This window comes from Pongo pygmaeus, chromosome 6, assembly GCF_028885625.2.
Source record: "Pongo pygmaeus isolate AG05252 chromosome 6, NHGRI_mPonPyg2-v2.0_pri, whole genome shotgun sequence".
Taxonomy (NCBI): domain Eukaryota; kingdom Metazoa; phylum Chordata; class Mammalia; order Primates; family Hominidae; genus Pongo; species Pongo pygmaeus.
In genome coordinates, this window is record NC_072379.2 from 88,544,946 (window position 1) to 88,564,500 (window position 19,555).

General features: G+C 34.8%; 1 long non-coding RNA gene across 1 annotated transcript in view; it reads right to left on the reverse strand.

Moving 5' to 3' along the window:
- Positions 1–364: 364 nt before the first annotated feature.
- LOC134739832 (uncharacterized) overlaps positions 365–19,555 on the reverse strand; it is a 29,836-nt gene continuing 10,645 nt past the window's right edge. Inside the window, exons 4-7 of the long non-coding RNA XR_010126861.1 lie at positions 5,971–7,580; positions 5,178–5,273; positions 2,934–3,557; positions 365–942 (exon numbers count right to left, since the gene is read on the reverse strand). This is a non-coding gene — a long non-coding RNA (uncharacterized LOC134739832). The remainder of the gene's footprint in view (positions 943–2,933; positions 3,558–5,177; positions 5,274–5,970; positions 7,581–19,555) is intronic.

Consider the following 19,555-nt stretch of genomic DNA (forward strand, 5'->3'; position numbering starts at 1 on the left):
ACTTCCCCACCTGAGGCAGCTATTCTGCTTTGGGGCCCACCAACTGCCTTTGTATCACATGAGTATGGGCTTTCTTAGAAATCAGTCCTCTCTACCAAAAGTACTATTTCAAACTCTAATTCTTCCACTAACGTCATCGCCTTTTGGTAATTAGAGTAAGTTTGATGATCTCTTTCTTCTCTGAACTTTCATCAAGGGTGACTTTGTGCTTCCCTTGTGAACCATCCCTCATTCCTGCCCCCCAAGCGAATGAGTCTGCCGTTTTGCAGTCAGAGTTGCTTGCTTGCCACACCAGCAATTTCTCAGCCATCTGTCTGAAGGCAAAATAGGTCCACTGGATTTCATTGTCACTCACAATCTGATTACAGGAACCAATATATATTTTATTAATGGAACATACACTTTCCTTCCTTCATTGTTCTACTTTGAATTTCTCATCTTTCCAAAGCTCATACAAACTAACCTTGTGTACATACAATCAATTAAAACCTTGAGTAAGAGTAATAGCATAGTTTTGTCAGAGACTGCAAAGCACTTTAAAGATTCTGCCTTTTTAGTCCACAAGAAGTCCTCATGAAGGATATACTATTGTTTGTATGTTTTGGATGGAGAAATAAGTAATATTTTTGAGTAATTACTATAAACTAGGCACAGCTTCATGTATTAAATATGCATTAATTCATTTAAACCTTACAAATAGCTTATGAGGTAGGTATTATCTCATTCAGTTAGGATCTTTGCAGGAAAAGAATGGCTCAAAATAAGATAATACAGAGACTATGACAAAGAAACAATGCTGAGGCACCTAATCAGCAATTTTGTTAAGCTATTTCACCCTGAGAGCCAACGGGACTTAGAGAGAAGATATGTGATGAAGCCAGCGTTGGAGCCATGATGTGGGGGTCAGTTGGCAGGTGCTGTAGTCCAGAAAGGTTGAAGATGCTATCAAAGACAACAAGGAGAAAAGAAACGCAAATTATCTCTCTGAAAAACTGATTCTTGATGTTATGCACATCATTTTTGCTTACATCCCATTGACTAGAACTTAGCCTTGGTCCCATGCCTAGATGCAAGAGCTCCTGAGGAATTTAAATTCCATTGCTAATTATCAGTGGTCATGTACCGAAATAAAATTATTTTTATTTTATTAAATTTTTATATTAATAAAATCAATTATTAATTATAAAATTAATAAAACATAATTATTAGGAGAAATTATATTGGAGGACCAAGGGGAGTTGTTGACATACTACTCATTCAAGGAAACTGAAAATAGAGTGTGGTAGAATCTGGCATTAATTGGCTTTATCAGTTTGGGAATCTATTAAATCTCTCACTTTTAAAGTTTATTATTTAAAACACAACAACTTTAATTCATTTACGATGATGCTTGATACCAACTATTTGCTGATTTAATAGCTTTGAGAAAAGTGAGTGGAGTTTAGTACTGAAATCTAATTTCTATGTACCAAAATATGCTACTTAAGTGTCTGTCCTTAAGGATCAGAGGCAAATGTCTTTTATAAAAATGCCTTTAGGGTTCCTATCTGTCATGGTACATGAATAATTTAGTTTGATGAGGTTTGAATTCAGCATCAATCAATATCTACTGAATGAACGTCACAAAACTTATGTTTTGTGTGTTCATATGTTGGTTAAAGTCTCAGGACTCAGACAATTGCTAACATCATTAGGAGAGCAGTAGTTTTCAAAGTGTGGTCTTCTGACCAGAAGCATCAGCAAATTCTTGGGCCGAATTAGATCTTCTGGTGTTGAAACCAGGGAACTCTTTTAATAACTTTTCAAGGTGTTTCATAAGCGTGTTAAAAATAGAACGACTGGCCTAGACCAGTAGTCTATAGTGACTTGACCTTATAGAGTCTCAGTTCCATCCTCTCTCAGAAACAATAACTGTAACTACATTTTAGAGTTGTTTGGGGAGTTAAACAGTGTAACACAGGTTAAGCCTTTAATAAGGCCTGGCAAAGAGTAAAGGCACAATAAATATTAGCAGCTTGCTTTTTTTTTTCTTTTTACAATTAGTAGTCTTCGATCTATTATTTTTTATAGGAAATATGCAACGAAAAATATTGGGTAAAATTTTTATGAATAATGATTTAGAATTCAGAAACTATGCCTTCTAAGTATACTCCTGTATAATTTTTTTTAACTCTTACTTTAGGTTTTAGGTACATGTGCAGGTTTGTTATATAGATAAATGTTTGTCATGAGGTTTTGTTGTACAGATTATTTCCTCACCCAGGTACTAAGCTGATACGGTTTGACTCTTTGTCCCCCCCTAAATTTCATGTTGAATTGTAATCCTCAGTGTCGGGGGAGGGACCTGGTGGGAGGTGATTGGATCATGGGGACAGTTTCCCCTTGTTGTTCTTGTGATAGTGAGTTCTCATGACATCTGGTTGTTTGAAAGTGTGTAGCACTTTCCCCTTTGTTTCTCTCTCTCTCTCTTTCTTCTGCTGCCACGTGAAGACTTGCTTGCTTCCCCTAGCCCTTCTGCCATGATTGTAAGATTCCTGAGGCCTCCCCAGCCATGCCTCCTGTACATGTACAGCCTGCAGAAGTGTGAGTCAATTAAACCTCTTTTCTCCGTAAATTACGCAGTCTCAGGCATGTCTTTATAGCAGTATGAGAAGGGACTAATACATAAGCCAAGTACCCAACAGTTATTTTTTCTGATCCTCTCCCTCCTCCTACCTTCCACCCTCAAGTAGGCCCCAGTGTCTGTTGTTACTTTGTGTTCATAAATTCTCATCATGTAGTTCCCACTTATAAGTGAAAACATGCACTATTTGGTTTTCTGTTCCTTTGTTAGTTTGCAAAGGATAATGGTCTCCAGCTCCATCCATGATCCCACAAAATATATGATCTCATTCTTTTTTATGGCTGCACAGTATTGCATGGTGTATACGTACCATATTTTATTTATCCAATCTGTCATTGATGAGCATTTAGGTTGATTCCATGTCTTTGCTACTGTAAGTAGTGCTACAATGAAAATTTGCATGCGTGTGTGTTTATAGTAGAGTGATTTATATTCCTCTGAGTATATACCCAGTAATGGGATTGCTGGGTCCAATGGTAGTTCTTTTTTAGCTCTTTGAGGAATTGACATATTGCTTTATACAATGGTTGAACTAATTTACACTCCCACCAACAGTGTAAAAGAAGTGTTCCCTTTTCTCTGCAACCTCACCAGCATCTGTTATTTTTTGAGTATTTAATAGTAGCCATTCTGACTGGTGTGAGATGGTCTCTCATTGTGGTTTTCATTTGCATTTCTCTAATGATCAGTGATATTGAGCGTTTTTTCACATGCTTGTTGGCCATGTGTATATCTTCTTTAGAAAAGTGTATGTTCATGTCCAGGTCCAGACCTCCAAGGTCTATTCTTATTAAGTAAGAAAAGGAAGTATCTGTTTAGGAGACAATAAAATGTAGTTGTTACAGCCCCAGAAGCAACATTGCCTTGACTCAAACCTCAGCTCAACTCAGATCTGGGAAAGTTGCTAATCCTCTTCCTTTCTGTGTCTCTGCATCTGCATAGTAAGCATAATAAACAAAGTTCATTCTATCACAGAGCTGTCGTTAGCACAGATAGTTAAGATAGTTGCTTTCACAAAAAAAATTTTAATTTAAATGTTATCCTTCACAAAATAAAATTTGAATTTAAATGTTATCTACTATTATTCCCAGGCAATTATGCTTGAAGAAAAAGTGTTTGGTGCATTTATTCCAGTACATTATTGCTCATACAATGAATTCATTTCTTTCTTCTAATATTTATTTCAATAATTCTATCTGGTTCTTTCCCTTAAGAAAAACTCTCCCTGCCCCGCACTTCATAAAACAATTCTTCAAAACATACACTTTTTGTAATTGTTTACTTTCAATTAGTTCCTAAGCACCTCTCCCAGGTGAATTAAAGCTGAGGAAGAATAAAATAGTAAGACTTTAAATAATTATAAATAAAAATATATGTCTGCTCATGTTAAAGGCTCAGAATAATCCTTATATATTTCTTTAAAGTCTACCTAATTTTTTTCCACAGGTAATATGTACTTTTCTATAAATATAAGCTTTCTGTGCTGAAGAAAATCAGGGTGTATACCTACATAAAATACTTTTCTGAACCCTAAAGCCAATTTAACATTTCATGTCACTTTTAGAGTTTTTCTCACTTCAACTGGAGCCACTCATGTTGTCTGGGATGTTTGGTAATTGAGTTTCTCAAGGAATATGTGACACATTGTGATGTACTGTAAAAGGATTTCAGAGTTATCCATTCCCAGACCCTTCATAATCCACTAAAAATACATTTCAGTGTCCCCTGACTGTGCCTCAGGAGGCCCTACCAACCTCATATTTCTTAACCTGATCTTATTTTCTGGTCATCAATTTGATTTCTCAGCAACTGGCAGCACTAGGCCTTCTTTGAATAGCCTCATGTCTATAAATCTTTATCTCTATTTTTTCAATTTTCCTCCCAGTCTATGTTGATCTTAACCCCTAAATTTTTATCACTTGTAGCCTGAATTACATGTGACCTTTTCAATGCTATCAGTCAAGTTTCCACTTAATAAGGCTGGAATGGCTCTTGTCATTTAAAAAAAGAAAAATGAGCAGTTCTGAACGAAAAGTGTGGGATAGAAGGAATAGAAATACACAGAAGGAGGGAGAGGGAGAGAAAAAGAGGACAGAACAAAACAGTGCTGAAAAAGTTGAGGGCCTCACTGCCTGTATATTTTCCCTTCATGTTTAATCTAGTCTGCTCTCTGTTTTAAATGAAAGATTGTTCACTATTTCCGGAAAAACAGGCAATTAGAATCCCATAACAAACTGGTGTGAATAAATTAAATATTTTATATGGTGAATTAACTATTAGGAGAAAGAAACTCAACAATTTTACTACTGGCCTAAGTGTGTCTTTTTATAATAATAAAAAATGAATCACTTATAATTTTGTATTTTCTCTGTAATTTTTAAAAATACTTTTGCCAAGAATTTATGTTTAATAGTGCTTCAAAGATTCCTTTTACAAAATATTTTCTCTCTGGTCCCCAACCCTAATTGAACAGAACAAATGTAATTATGATGCTGGAGAGCACCTGATCAACATCCATCTTATACAAACTAGGCTTTTCTTTTTAAGTGATCACCTTCTCTCCTCCTGATTCTCTGATAAATATGTCAGTTATGAAGTTCATTGTTCAACACGCGTGTATGTAGCAGGCATTTCCACGAGTCTATGGCAACTGTTAAAAGAATAAACCACAGATTTCACTGTCTAAAATTTGGGTTCAAAAGAAATAGACACATGGCTAAAACGGATGTTCACGTGGGGAGAATGATACTTCGGCTTGTTTCTTTAACTGTTTTGTTATTGTATAAACCTCATATATAATTCAGAGTATTCCAATAACATGAAACAAAATGCTAGATTAAAATAATGACAACAAATACAATTTGGAAAGAAAACAGATTGTTGCCTGTGTGTGAATCAAATAGAACAAGCAATTGGATCACTGTGCATCTAAAGAATTCAAGTTGAATTTTTGGTCATTTTAGATAGGAAGTTTGATTTTGAACAGACTTAATGGAGTGATAAATATAGAAAAGTGATACATAGTATGATGTGTGTGTAAGAGCCCTAGCAATGACCCTATCCTGCCCCAACTCCACCAATCATTACTAGATTGACTGTTTTGTGCAGTTTGGAAATGAAGTTAGTTTATGATTCTATTCAATGGGCATTTATTGAGCAACTACTGTATAATCTAGGTGTAGTTAAGCCTTCTAGATTAATACAAATATATTATAAAGTAGCTTTCTAACTTAAGTTCCAATTTGTAGCAGTTGTAGAGGAAAATGACATACATTCGTAAAACAATTAAATAATATAATATCTTTTCCTTTGTTAAATAGTACAGTGTATAAAATATTAAAACATACATCAGAGCTTCCTGACATGAAAGAAGTTAGAGCAGTATTATTCAAACCATGTTCCAAGGTATCTCAGTAAGAGAATCTGCAAGAAAAAATGTTCATGGTGAAATATGGATCATGGAAAATGCTGAATACTGTAATGTCATCTTGTAAATTCTGCATGTGCATTCACATAGTAAAGGCTTTGAGAATTGCTCCAGATAATCTTTTTATATTTGTTACTTAAACTCCTGGTACCTACGTGCTTTATATGAATTGCAAAGCAATTCTTCAATTCAAAAATACTGTTTGAAGATACTTCAAACAGTATCTACTGCTTTCTGTGATGCCTTGAATAATTAATCAAGACTACATAAGCACAAGATAGGGGATATATACATACACATACACACACCAAAGAAAATGCCCATTATTAAGAAGTATGAATAAAAGATAGATACACTGCCAGTTCAACCATGGTACACGCTTTCTTATCACAGGTATTTTACTTTATACTTACTGAAAGATACATTTTCATGGAATTTTATCGCATAATACTTCTGTGCTTCTATTTTATTTTTGAGACAGAGTCTCTCTCTGTCGCCCAGGCTGGAGTGCAGTGGCGTGATCTCGGCTCGCTGCAAGCTCCGCCACCCGGGTTCACGCCATTGTCCTGCCTCAGCCTCCCGATTAGCTGGGACTACAGACGCCGGCCACCACATCTGGCTAATTTTTTGTATTTTTAGTAGAGACTGGGTTTCACCATGTTAGCCAGCATGGTCTCAATCTCCTGACCTCGTGATCCACCCGCCTTGGCCTCCCAAAGCTGTGCATTTATAAAACTACAAACTATACATGAAATAAATTGGTTAAGATATTCCTGAATAATTATTTATATTTCGGGTTTGAACTTTGAAATCTGTTTTTACCAAGTTCATGGGGGAAAACTGGAGAATGGAGCTATATGTGAAGGAAGGCTAGGCAAAAAGCTTGAAGGAAATTGGATTTTGATGGCTCCTTGAGACCAATCATGGTTTGCTAACTTATGTACAAGAATAAAATAAACTGATTAGTAATTTAGGCCACCATTTGCCAGGCTGTCTATTTCTTGTAGAAAAATACAATCCTAGTGGATATACTTGCCATTCTGTGTTCCATGCCCTTGCAGGAGTGTGACTTGTTCAGTGTTTCTTTCAGCTATTAAATTAAGGCAGTGAGTTAGATTTGAATGTGATGCAGGTATTCAGATATGCAAGGAAACAGTAAGAACAAGCTTTCTAGTATGACACCATTTTTCACACATGGATGAATATGAGTGTAGTTAAATCAAAAGTGAGATGAGACCCTGAATCTTGAGTCCATTTCAGAAGAGCGATACGGTGCACATAAACTTGACATTCCAAAAGAAACAATTCCATGATAACTTTGGCTCTATCTCTTGATGTCAGAGAGAGACTTAACCATCTGTCATCTCAACAAACCAGAGTGTTCAGAGAGGTAGACTTTGTATGGCCTATTTCTCTGTGCTTCTTAGCCTCCCGTTGACAGCAGCATAGGAGTGAGGGATCTTAGGGTTTCTTGAGGTTAAAATACAGCTGAAGCATCATTACGGGAGTGTCCCATCAGATTAGAGGAACCTTAAAAAATAAAGGAAAGTGTAAATTATTTTATTGTGAGTTTAAAATCTTGAAATATTTTATATTCTCTGTCAGATTATTGTTGTCACAAAATAGCCATAATTCCTTAGAAAATTCTTATTTTTTAGGAAATTTTGACATACTACTTCATGTTTGCACTTTTCCTTTGCAAAGGAATCTTTGGCTCCCTCATTTGTTAGGTACTACTGGGTTCAGTAACTGTCACATTCTTTAATGTCATGTGCCCATTTTTCTTATGGTATTTATCATACTCTGAACTTATCAGGTTTATTTCTATGCTTGTTTAATGTTTGTTTGCAACAACTAGAATGCTCATTTTATAAGAGCAGAAAATTCATCTAACTTGTTCATCCCTGATTTCCCAAATATTAACATGTAGTAGGTTGAGAATGTGTTTGTTGAATAAATGAATGTATGAATTATTAAGGAAAAATAAAAGTCAGGATTATAGTAATTTCAAGACTAAACGTACAGCTTTAAAAGTATTGTGAAATGACTTGAAACATTACCTGATATCCTGACCTGCCTGGTATTATAAAAGCTCATAGAATCATGCTGGCAAAATAAATGAAATTTTCCTGCTGAGTGACCACTGAAATCTTTGAATATGCCTTTTTTTTAGATGTTACAAATGTTGTAATAATACTTTCAATTCTTCTATGTAGTTTCAAGAAACTTATTAAGTTACCTGGGTTTAGTGAAGAGAAGAATATTGCTACAATGGCCAAATATATCTCAGCTACAATGCTACATGCACAAAGAAACTTAAAGAATTACGAATGACAGTATAGCAGAAAATACTGGTTAACTGTTTTTTTTTTCCAAAAATGATCTGAAACCATGGATCTGTCCCTTGCAGAAGAGTCTTCAAATTTATCATACAACTTTTTAATAAAATAGCTTTAGTCTTATTTGAAAACCCATGGTTTTCTGACAAGTTCCAAAGATAAAACATCTATTCAAGCTAGAATTGCAAAAATATATGTAATTTTACAGTCTACATATAGCCACAGATACAAAAACATTAACCAAGAAAGAATTGCTCCTTTGTTAGAAGAAAATTGCAATTATTCATTAAAGTTAGTTAACAGATACTTATTTTTGTGTTCCTCTATCTAACTGAGACTTATGGCTTATATATTGATTTCCATGTGGATATTTTAGGGAAGATAATTTCTCCACTCATACAACTTGGACAATCATTTTGCAAAACTAATGCGACTTTTTAAAAATGGGAATACAAATAATTTAGCAAACTCTAATATCTGATCACTACATACTTTCTGTTATTTTTAGAGTTTCCCAACTACCACAATCATTAGCTGACAATGCTTGGAAAGATTAATATAAATTATTATTCTTTTTGTGTTGCTTTCTTTGAACTTCAGTCAGTGTTAGACTTTTATATAGTGCTTATAGTAAATATAAACTGTTTTTTCATGAGGTATTTTCATTGGCGTCTGTATCTGTTTAATAATCCAATTTGCTGGATGCTGAATGGCTTAAAAATATATTACTAACAACAGTTCTGCCAATGAACCTGAAATTGTTGCCATTAAAGTGCACTTTTGACATTGAGTTATAGTGTTTCCCTGAACCATATGTTAAAATCCCAGCATACAGCTTTGGGAAGGATAACCTTTTAAACTAATGTTCAGAAAATTATGGCCCACAAGCCAAACATAACCCATTGCCTATTTTTGTACATAAAGCTTTAATGGAATACATTAAAGAGGGGCACATGAAGCACTAGACATCTCAAAGGTAAAAGTGAGGAGGAAGAGTTGAAATCAATAAGAGTGGACCAAAAATTAACTTGAACTACTAAATCATTTTGCCAATCACAGCAAAAAATAAAGGGGTAAAATTTGAAAAAAAAAAAGTGAATTTTTAAACGAGTTTCTATGTGAGTCACTATAAATTTCCATGGCTGTTTAATAATTCCCTAGTTAAGCACACAGGTCATAGGATTACACGTATTTTGAGCTTTAGTTGATCCAGCAAAAACAGTCTTGCAAAGAAGTACAAATTCACACTGCAAGCAGCAGTATGTGAGACTATTTTTCATCTTTTTCATTTTAACATTTTTAGGGTATAGTAGGTATGCCACCATGGTTTTGATTTGCATTTCCCTAATGACTAATATCTTTAAGGACCTTTTTAAATGTGCATTGATTATTTAGACATCATTGGGGATATAAAAGATCGTTTACATTTTTTTCTTTGGTTTGAGTTTTGTTTCTGATTGATTTGCGAGAATATTTGTGTGTTTTTTCTTTGTACTGCAAATATCTTCTCTCACTCTCTGACTTGCCTTTTCACTCTTTTAGTGGTGTCTTTTGATTGAAAGAAGTTTGTCATTTTAATTACATTTCATTTGTTCCATGTTTATGCTGGATACTTTTTACATTCTTTTCAAGAAATATTTACTCCATAGTGATGGAATTTTAAATGATCAACTAGATAGAAATTAGTAAGGATACAGAAGATTTCAAAAACAAGTAATAAGTTCATCTGACTCAGTAGTGTAGAACCCTATACCAAATGATGAGATAAAACATACTTTTTAAGAGCAGATATTCTTTGGTTCTCTTTCATAATCGCTAGGTAAGCACAGCGAATACCAATCAATATGTGCCAATATTGTTTGTATTTTCAAATACTTCTTGTAGTGCTACAAGTTTATTAGATACATGTTTAAGCAAGTTATAGCACATAACAGCTTCATAAGTGTTTTGCTTATGTGTAACATGGATTGTCACCTTTCTCACTGCTAGGACTCTAATATCACCCCACATCCACCACATTAGCATTGGCTGATAATCCTGCAGTTACAAAAACACCCAAACTCTCACTGGGTTAGTGAAAATATATTTCATGCTACTGCTACATGCCAATGCAATTAAGCATTGTGTCACAGTCATTATAGAGACAGGACATACAGGCAATATAAGCTTCATCACAACTGAGAAGATCTAGAAACACTTGGTAAATAGCATTGCTGACTACTATATACGTGTAACACTTGGGAAACTTTCCCAAGTAATAGGTTACATGACATATCATAAGAAATATTCAAGAAACTGGATCACATAGAATTATATGCCTAGGGGTAGTTTTGTTTGGATTGCATCTGTTTGGTGATCTCTGACCTGCCTGTACCTAGATATGTATATCATTCTCTAGGTTTAGAAAGATTTTTGTTACTATTTCTTTGAATAAGCTTTCTACTCCTTGTTCTTTCTCACCTCCTTCTTGAAAGACAATGACTCAGATTTGCTCTTCTGGGATTATTTTCTATATCTCATAGGCATTCTTCGTTCCTTTTCATTCTTTTTTTTTTCTCCTCTGTATGTTGTCAAATAGCCTATCTTCAATCTCACTGATTATTTTTGATCAATTCTGCTGTTGAGACCTTTTGATGAGTTTTTCATTTCAGCCAATGTTTTCCTCATTTCCAAGATTCTGTTTGTTTTAATTATTTCAACCTCTTTGTTAAATTTTTCTGATAAATTGCTTTTGTGCTTTATCTTGGAGTTTGCTGAGTTTCCTCAAAACTGTTATTTTGAATTATTGATCTAAGAGTTCTTATATTGCTGTCTCATTGGGTTGGTCACTGGCTCCTGGCTTTGTCCATTTGGGAAGGTCATAATTCCTTGTTTGCTGTTGTTTCTAATGGACACCTGTTTCTAATGGACACCTGTTGTTCATGTCTTTTCACTGAAGGATTAGTTATTTATTCCCAGCTTTCCTGTCTGGGTTAGTTTGGCCTGTCTAGTGTATGTATGTTTAGAGTATCTATGCAGTTTGACTGTTGATTTCCCTTATTCCTAATTTGCTGCCTCCTTGTTGGCACTACATGGTGCCCTAATTTCAAGTTTGCCTCAGCTTTTACAAAAGTTTGATGTGCCATTTGTCCTGAATTGGGGTCGGGGGGAGGAACCCAAAGAGGATTCCCTGGCTGCACAGAGAGGCTGGTTAGAGGTTCATGCCAAGTGTTGCACTACCTCTTTGATTTGGCATCTCCTTTGTCTGAGCTGGAGAGCAGTGCCCATGTTTTGTGCACTGGGACTGCTAACCCCATATCCACTGTTTATTTCCAGCAGACTTTTAGGGGTTCCTCTCCCTAAAGGCACCCAAGTTGCTTTAAGTGGGTTGAAGAAAAAACAGCTTTTCTGTGTAGGAACCCAAGATGATGGGGAAACCAGCTGTCTGCTGCAATATCACATTTTCCAGAGACAGTGACTCCAGGAGAACTTTTCTGTGAAGTGCCTGATAGTTTGGAGGAAGCGTGTAACACAGGGAAAAGTCCATTTCTTCTACCCTCCCCATGCAGTTTACTTCTCTGTGGCTCTAGGATTATCACAGCCTCAGTTTTGAGTTCTGGAGTAGTGGTGGTGATAATTTTGGCACTGGACAGGATTTTGTTTTGTTTTGTTTTCTGTGGGGAGGGTGAAGCCAGATTGCTTCTACTCCACCATTTTGTTGTTGTTGTTGTTGTCATTGTTGGTTTGAGACACAGTCTCGCTCTGTCACTCTGGCTGGAGTGCGGTGGTGCGATCTTAGCTCACTTTAACCTCTGCCTCCCGTGATCAAGTGATTCTCGTGCCTCAGCTTCCCAAGTAGATGGGATTACAGGCGTGCACCACCATGGGCCAGCTAATTTTTTTTTTTTTTTTGTATTTTTAGTAGAGACAGGGTTTTGCCATGTTGGCCAGGGTGGTCTCAAACTCCTGGCCTCAAGTGATCTGCCGGCCTCAGCCTCCCAAAGCGCTGGCATTACAGGTATGAGCCACCACACCAGACCCAACTCCGCCATTTTGGTGACATCACTCTCTTGGGTCACATGCAAGTAATCAAAGTTTAGTTAAATTTGAAAGTTAGAAATTAATAGAAAGTTAACACACACTTCCCAATGTATTTGGGTTAAAATATAATCAGGTACAATCTTCCAAAAAATTCACAGTCCAAATAAGGATTTATATTGATAATAGAGATTAAAATACATTTTGAACTAATAACAATGAAAATACAATGTGTCCAAACTTGTTAAATGTGTATAAAGCAATAGTTTCACAAAACTGGCATGAAATGCTTATATCAGAAAAAAATAAATATTGAAAATTTCTTGAAGTTTTTCAACTCAAGAAATTAGAAGAAAATAGAGAAGGTAAAGAAAGAAGGTGAGCAAATAAAACAAAGTTAAAGAGCAAGAGGTAATTAAATAGAAACTTTAAAATAGAGATTTAAAACACCAAAATATTTTATTTAAAAATAACTCAAAATGTTGGCAAAATTGACCAAGTAACAAGGTTAATTAGTAACTGAATAATTACTAAGTAATTTCATAAGTGTGAAAAGCAAAACTGAAAATTTATAGAAAAAACAGAAGTGAAGAATATTTGTTAGATGTTAGGGGAGAGAAATACTTTTTAAACAAATAACAGGAAGAACAAACCAAATTTAAAAAGATTTACAACTAAGATTACATTAAAGTGAAAACTTTCATATGATGTCATGCACAATGTTTTATTATTATTATTATACTTTCAAGCTTTAGGGTACATGTGCACAATGTGCAGGTTAGTTACATATGTATACATGTGCCATGCTGGTGTGCTGCACCCATTAACTCACCATTTAGCATTAAGTATATCTACTAATGCTATCCCTCCCCCCTCCCCCCACCCCACAACAGTCCCCAGAGTGTGATGTTCCCCTTCCTGTGTCCATGTGCTCTCATTGTTCAATTCCCATCTATGAGTGAGAACATGTGGTGTTTGGTTTTTCATCCTTGCAGTAGTTTACTGAGAATGATGATTTCCAATTTCATCCATGTCCCTACAAAGGACATGAACTCATCATGTTTTATGGCTGCATAGTATTCCATGGTATATATGTGCCACATTTTCTTAATCCAGTCTATCACTGTCAGACATTTGGGTTGGTTCCAAGTCTTTGCTATTGTGAATAGTGCCGCAATAAACATACGCGTGCATGTGTCTTTATAGCAGCATGATTTATAGTCCTTTGGGTATATACCCAGCAATGGGATGGCTGGGTCAAATGGTATTTCTAGTTCTAGATCCCTGAGGAATCGCCACACTGACTTCCACAACGGTTGAACTAGTTTACAGTCCCACCAACAGTGTAAAAGTGTTCCTATTTCTCCACATCCTCTCCAGCACCTGTTGTTTCCTGACTTTTGAATGATTGCCATTCTAACTGGTGTGAGATGGTATCTCATTGTAGTTTTGATTTGCATTTCTCTGATGGCCAGTGATGATGAGCATTTTTTCATGTGTCTTTTGGCTGAATAAATATCTTCTTTTGAGAAGTGTCTGTTCATATCCTTTGCCCACTTGTTGATGGGGTTGTTTGTTTTTTTCTTGTAGATTTGTTTGAGTTCATTGTAGATTCTGGATATTAGCCCTTTGTCAGATAAGTAGGTTGCGAAAATTTTCTCCCATTTTGTAGGTTGCCTGTTCACTCTGATGGTAGTTTCCTTTGCTGTGCAGAAGCTCTTTGGTTTAATTAGATCCCATTTGTCAATGTTGGCTTTTGCTGCCATTGCTTTTGGTGTTTTAGACATGAAGTTCTTGCCCATGCCTATGTCCTGAAGGGTAATGCCTAGGTTTCCTTCTAGGGTTTGTATGGTTTTAGGTCTAACTTTTAAGTCTTTAATCCATCTTGAATTAATTTTTGTATAAGGTGTAAGGAAGGGATCCAGTTTCAGCTTTCTACATATGGCTAGCCAGTTTTCCCAGCACCATTTATTAAATAGGGAATCCTTTCCCCATTGCTTGTTTTTCTCAGGTTTGTCAAAGATCAGATAGTTGTAGATATGTGGGGTTATTTCTGAGGGCTCTGTTCTGTTCCATTGATCTATATCTCTGTTTTGGTACCAGTACCATGCTGTTTTGGTTACTGTAGCCTTGTAGTATAGTTTGAAGTCAGGTAGCATGATGCCTCCAGCTTTGTTCTTTTGGCTTAGGATTGACTTGGCCATGCGGGCTCTTTTTTGGTTCCATATGAACTTTAAGGTAGTTTTTTTCCAATTCTGAGAAGCTTGATGGGGATGGCATTGAATCTATAAATTACCTTGGGTAGTATGGCCATTTTCACGATATTAATTCTTCCTACCCATGAGCATGGAATGTTCTTCCATTTGTTTGTATCCTCTTTTATTTCATTGAGCAGTGGTTTGTAGTTCTCCTTGAAGAGGTCCTTCACATCCCTTGTAAGTTGGATTCCTAAGTATTTTATTCTCTTTGAAGCAATTGTGAATGGGAGTTCACTCATGATTTGGCTATCTGTTTGTCTATTATTGGTGTATAAGAATACTTGTGATTTTTGTACATTGATTTTGTAATCCAGCATATAAACAGAACCAAAGACAAAAACCACATGATTATCTCAATAGATGCAGAAAAGGCCTTTGACAAAATTCAACAACTCTTCATGCTAAAAACTCTCAATAAATTAGGTATTAATGGGACGTATCTCAAAATAATAAGAGCTATCTATGATAAACCCACAGCCAATATCATACTGAATGGGCAAAAACTGGAAGCATTGCCTTTGAAAACTGGCACAAGACTGGGATGCCCTCTCTCACCAATCCTATTCAACATAGTGTTGGAAGTTCTGGCCAGGGGAATTAGGCAGGAGAAGGAAATAAACGGTATTCAATTAGGAAAAGAGGAAGTCAAATTGTCCCTGTTTGCAGATGACATGATTGTATATCTAGAAAACCCCATTGTCTCAGCCCAAAATCTCCTTAAGCTGATAAGCAAGTTCAGCAAAGTCTCAGGATGTAATGCACAATTAAAGTGAAAAGAAAAGCTGAAAAGCACAATACTAAAAGAATTCATTTCAATAATTTACAGATACCTTTGGAATCAGTAAGAAAAACAAAAATCACCCAAGGAAAAACTGGGCAAAATTATGAAAATGTAATGCACGTAGGAGTAAACTAAATTCCGTAATACTCAAAAAGATGCTAAACCTCAGCAGTAATCATGGAAATGTAATTAAAAATTAAAATGGAATACAATTTCATATTATCTCAATTGGCAAGGTGTGCTAGATCCAATAACACCAAGGGAGATTATGGGTAAAGAGGAACCAAGCAATTACATTAAGTATGAATCATGAAGAACCTCTTGTACAAATGCACAAGCTTACAAATAGAAACAAGATCATTACCAAATTAGTTTGTAATAGAATAAAAATCAAAAAGACATATGCATGAAAATGGGTAAATATGCAATGAAATACTCTATGAAAATGGACAAATAAACATACAATAAACTACTACATAATAGTTAAAATAGATGAATTATAACTACTGGAAAAAACATGAATAGAACTCAAAAAAATTTATGTAAAAATAAAGAAGAAAAAACGTGATACTAATATGTTAAAATATATGCATATTTAAACTCTTTAAACAGTACTTTATGTTATTTATGGATACATCAAAAATTTGGTAAAACACAAAAGCATGCCTGGGAATGATAGTACCATTTTCAGAGTGGAACTTAAGTTGAAGGCAATCATATGAAGTGTTGGAAAGCTGACCCTAGCGTTTCTAAGATTTTATTTTAAAAGAAAAACAGAGATATGAATCAAATATGGCAGTGTTATAATTTATTCAATTAACTCTCAGTGGTATTTATTAGATGTTAGTTTTACTATTTTCATATTGTATATATTTTATAATTTAAAATATTAAATATTAGTTTAATTATGATAAATCAGAATTAATGATAAAATACGTATCAAAAATTTTCAAAATTTTCATACTATTCAGTCTCATTCTTGGTGACTTATATTCTAAAAATATTTATCAGAAAAAAGAAGCAAAGCATGAAGAGAATATATATGTATTTCTTGAAAGTCTAAATGTAGCAGCATAAATTTTAAGCCACCTATTTGTTCCACAGAAGAGAAACAGTTAACTAAATTATGATACAGGTATATAAATACAGTGGATCATTGTGCACTCTTTTTTGTTAAAGCAATGTGAAAATAGAAAATATTTAACACATAATCCTTTTAGCTTGAATTTTACTTTTTTCTATGGATACCTGATACTTGTACATGTTTATGGGGTACATGTGATATTTTGTTACATGCATATAATGTATAATGATCAAGTCAAGATATTTAGGATATCAGTCACCCTGAGCACTTATCACTTCTATGTGTTGGGAACATTTAAAATCTCTTCTAGCTATTTTGAAATGTGTAATATGTTGTAATTATAGTTACCCTGTTGTACTATTGAACAATAGAACTTATTCCTTCCATTTAACTGTATGTCTGCATCCATTTTCCTACCTTTTTTCATCCCCCCATCACCACCCCCTTTCTATCCACAGGTAAATGTCATTCTACACTCTACCTCCATGAGAACAAACTTTTTTAGTTCTCACATATGAGTGAGAACAAGCAATATTTATTTGTCTTCTGTGCCTGGCATGTTTCACTAAACACAATGACCTCCAGTTCTACTCCTATTACTGCAAATCACTGGATTTCATTCTTTTTATGGCCAAATAGTATTCCATTGTAAATATATGCCACATTTTCTTTATTCATTCATCCGATGATGGACACTTAAGTAGATTCCATATCTTTGCTGTTATGAATAGTGCTGCAAGAAACATGGGAGTGCCTGTAGCTCTTTGATGCACTGACTTCATTTCCTTTGGATAAACACCCAGTAGTGGGATTGTTGAATCATAAGGTAGTTTTATTTGTAGTTTTTTGAGAAATCTATGTACTGTTTTCCATAATAGCTGTGTTAATTTACATTCCCATCAACAGTGCATAAGAGTTCCCTTTTCTCTGTATTCTTGCCAGAATCTGTTATTTTTTGTTTTTCCGATAATAGTCATTCTAACTAACTGTGGTGGAATTCTATCTCACTGTGGTTTTGATTTGCATTTCGCTGATGATTAGTGATGCTGATCATTTTTTCATGTACTTGTTGGCCTTTTGTATGTCTTCTTTTGAACAATGCTTATTGAAACCCTTTGCCCACTTTTTAATGGGATTATTTACTTTTTTTGGTGTTCCGTTGTTTGAGTTCCTTGTATATTCTGGATATAGTCCCTTGTTGGATGAATATAATCTTACTAAAAGTATAAAATTTTGTGATTGCAACTATATGAAGCTATAAATCCATGTAGACAAAATGAAAACTGTTGTGTTTTAATTCAGAAGTAATAAGTTAAAAATCATTTGAAAATTAATACTTGAGAATGTAGGGAAATTATAAAGTAGATACATACGATTCAAAAACAGATGAAAATATCAACATTACAATGGAATATGGGTCTTTGTACTGAGTGGTACCAATCAAATTTTGGAAATGGACTCTGATGCTTTGCTTCTCTAAATTTTGATTCTAGCAGGAAAAAAATGAAGCAAAGTTCTTATCAGATATTATTTGGTACTTATTTTATGGTTACAAGAAATGTAATGATTACCAGGAAATACCCTGCAACTACAAATGAAGGCAAATGGAATATTCGTTGCAGGGCAATGATAATCCAATGTTTAGAGATGGAAATGAGGAAGTGTTTGAATTCCAAAGCTGACCTAGTTCCAAGGCATAATACACATTGAGGTCTGGTGGCAAAATCTTCCATAAAATTTGCTGCCATTCTCTCTAGCACAGTTTGTTCCACAGACCATACTGGGGCCTCCTTTATTCTGGACTTTCCATTGTAAACACAAGTGCCCAATAATATAATAATCTTTACCTTCCTACAGGAAGAACAATTTATTTGGCTTCCTGCCCACATTCTCGTTAAATGCTGAAAATTTGTCAGAGTACTCTTTGGTACAATGATTTCTATCGCTATATTCAGAGTGAAAACAAACCTTTTCTTTACATATATATATATATTTATTTATATTTATATTTATTTATTTATTTAAGTTCTAGGGTACATGTGCACAACGTGCAGTTTTCTTACATCTGTATACATGTGCCATGTTGGTGTGCTGCACCCATTAACTCGTCATTTACAAAGAAACTCAAAGGATAAAGTTAAGTTTAAAGTGGAGTTAAAATTGATATGTCTCACAAATGTTTTCGTTATTTCAAATGTACAAAATATAAAAGCTGAAGAAACGTCAATAAAATTAAAGAAACTATGAAATTGATTTGATTTTATACAATTCCAAGTGGTAGCTTTAAATAAGCCTTCCTGTTTCAAATAAATTGCCTTGAGCAGAGCTCTTTATAAAGTAATGTGCCATTTACCAAAAGCTTGTCTTAGTGTTCTGCTCAGTTAGTGAATACCTTCCATTAAGGTTGGACCAATTACAGAGTACAAATGCTGTTTCAATTTTTTTGTTTCCTGCAGACACAAAGGTCAAATGTCTGAGAAACTCTTAGGTGGATTGAGTTTTCATTTTGTTCCAAATGAGACTGTATAATTTCTTGGGATGCTCCTAGTTCACAGAGAAGGGTTTTGAAGCTCATGACACATTCATCCATTTTCAGGCTAGAGCTGAGCAAGGGATGGATTAGTTATAGGGATTTTTTGTATGATATAGCAACTTTTGAACTAGTGGCATGTTGTTAGTAACAAATAAATTTCCCAGTACAAATTGCTGGTTTTGCTTCAATTTGCAAAATTAACTTATAAGAACAGTATGTGGATAATGTCTACCTCTTTGCTTATTACACAGCTGATACATTAATTTTTGTTGATAGATTTTCAGTACCATTTAATACTAATTGCACTAGATGCTGTTGCTTTTGACGTCTCTTTGGCTACAGTCTTTCTGACTAGAATATTTTATAGTATTCTGAGCATATTTTTATGGTGATTTCATGCATCCAGTGAATACTGGATTTCTATTTCCTATTTCAATACCAACTTCACCATCTTGAAATGGTCAACTATTTATAAATTGTATCTGAGGGGAGA